The sequence below is a fragment of the Vulpes lagopus genome, chromosome 1, assembly GCF_018345385.1.
Source record: "Vulpes lagopus strain Blue_001 chromosome 1, ASM1834538v1, whole genome shotgun sequence".
Taxonomy (NCBI): domain Eukaryota; kingdom Metazoa; phylum Chordata; class Mammalia; order Carnivora; family Canidae; genus Vulpes; species Vulpes lagopus.
The window spans coordinates 43,713,233-43,715,822 of record NC_054824.1 but is presented as its reverse complement, the minus strand read 5'-3'; the positions used below and the strand labels follow the sequence as shown (position 1 = coordinate 43,715,822).

The 2,590-nt window shown below is 34.8% G+C and overlaps 1 pseudogene; it reads right to left on the bottom strand.

The window, feature by feature from the left end:
- Positions 1 to 221: 221 nt before the first annotated feature.
- On the bottom strand, positions 222 to 1,855 carry LOC121486639 (annotated as a pseudogene).
- Between the last annotated feature and the right edge of the window lie 735 nt (positions 1,856 to 2,590).

The following is a 2,590-nucleotide window of genomic DNA, read 5'->3' as shown; positions in this document are numbered from 1 at the left end:
TAACTTTTTAGGTAACTTATTATTTTTTTGTTTGAAGGTTACAATTTTTATTGTCATTATGCATAGCCATATATGTTTTTCACGTTGAGGTGAGTTTTTAATTTGAGATAACTGGAATTGAGCTTTCTTTCAAAGTATATCTTCCTTTTTATTCCTCCCAGGAAGCTGTGCCACATGGTTATATGTCACTATGAACTTACATGCATTATCTTCTCAAAATTTTAGTTTCCCTCGGGATTCTCTAGAATGAACTCTTCAAATATTCTATTAATGCTCTCCATTGCTTTGTAGGTATTAGATATCCCATGGACAGTATTTTTCAAAGTACTTCTTCCAAAGTGAGGTCAAATAGAGCCTGGGAACAGTAGTTTTGCCTCTTCTGGCTCTATGGGACCCACCAATTGTCTTCAGTCTGAGACAGCATTCCACTTAGTCAGAATCATGACCAGAAAACATTTGCAATACATCTTCATGAAAGTCTTTTCCTTTATTTTTGAATAAATTTGTCTGCTTCTTATTCACTTAGGAGTATTTCCTTACCTGTGTTATTTCAAATCCAGCCTCTCTTATAAGTTTAAAGATATCCTCTCTTTGTTCCTGTGTTATATGAGGTTTAATCAGCGCTAAAGTATGTTGAGAAGGAAAGAAATACTGTATTTCCCTTTTGGCTTCTTCTAATAAATCACTTCCATACAACTGATTGATAGGAAAATATTCCATTGCAAATTATGCACATAAACTGGCCATCTTTTCTATAAGGCTTTCAAAATAATCATTTTCATATTCCTTGCATGATGTTTGTTCTTCCTCTTCTGATAATATAATTTGTCTTTGCATCAGTATTTTAAAACCTTCATCTTCAATAATCTTCAAAATATCCTCTCTCTTTTCTTGAAAGAGATCCAGTCAAAGTAATTCCAGGGCCTTCTCTAATTTGAGCTTTTTCATGTTTTTAAAATCAGGGAAGGACATATCAATAAAGTGATTAACATCGATTAGATTCTCTTCAATATCACAAAACTGAGATATATATGTTGTATTTCCAGACGTTCTTATAAGATGTCACACTTCTTCCTCACCACTGGAGTCCTGACCACCTCTGGTTATCCTCATATATTTTTTAGCTTCCATCTCAGGATTGGGTTCAGGTTCCTCCAGGGAAGGCTGTTCTTCACCTCCTTGAGATTTAACTACAATATGGCCTAGGCAATTTGTCATAAAAAGACAAAATCTTCAGTCATGCTTATCTGATCTCCGACTACAGAAATCCCTTACTTGTTGTTCTGTGAGGATCTTGTCTTCAATTTCTACAACAAATCCTGCCTTTATCATTCTTTCTTTAATCTCTACAGATTTTCTAGTAATCATAGCACAGCATATTGTTTGGTAATGGCAATTAAGTATAGTTGTTCAGTACTTTCATAGGGTGCTTCCCCAGCATCATCTGCATCTTAATCTACAAACACAATTTCATGATAGTGAGGGCAAACCATTTCACCTGCTGCAATTTTTTTCTCTTTGACCAAGTTAATAATTTTTTTGTGGTGCATTTGTACCATTGATCTTTGCAATAATTTTGGCATTAACACTAAAGAGAAAAACAGGTTCACATTTATCTCTAAATGGTTGCAAAGTCACAATGTTGTCAGCTTCTGTTATAACAAATGAAGAAGTTCATCTTCATTCAGCTCATTTTTCAATTTTCTGAATAAAGTTTGCATTGCTTTGCAAGGTCCACACCAGGCTTGGTAAAAATTGATCACTGTTACGCCTTTTTTTTCTGCAACATCTCATCCCACAGTCTTGGACTATTCATGAATGTCTGTAACTGAATCTCTGGCTTTTTGTCTATCATTTAGCCACTGGGTGTGGAGCAGGTGCCTGGCTCTACTGTGCTGTCTGGTGGTGCTGACCCCATGAAAGAGGCCAAATGAGCTTAAGTAACTTTTTTTAGTTTCCATAGCTCCTATTTGACAACAGATGACTTATTAAACAAAATCAACTCTAAATCTACACACACGCATACACATTAAAAATAGCAAGACAGTTAATTTTTTTCTAAGGATAATTTTACTCTTAAAATTTTCTCTAGTTTAAATGCCTAGATAAGAAAAAATTACTGCTAGGATGGGAGATTGCCTTCCTTTCTTTCAATAAGTAGACGCTACAACTATCTAGCTAGGAGAGGTGATCCCACTTTAAAGAAATTGTACTTGATTTTATCAGTTTTTGAAACTCAATGATTATACCCGTTAGACAAAACAACAAATAGAATTCTTGCAAGTGAAAATTGTGTCCCTTTAAGGCTCAAAATGCAAGATAGGGAATGAATATCTCTCTTTTCTGGTGTGTAGTGTAGTGATGCTTTATTATAACAAGAATTGCAGCCTCAGGTTAAATGAGTAGGGTAAGAAAAGTGAACCAGTTTTCTGGAGAAGACACCACATTATATTACTCAGAGATGGAGGGCTTCATAGAAAGATACATTAATATGAGAAGCAAAGATGCCATGCTCATTTTGAAGTTGTATCATGTGTCACTAAAGGAAGATACAAATTTGTATGTAAATTGTGATGAGTTCAGGGCAAAG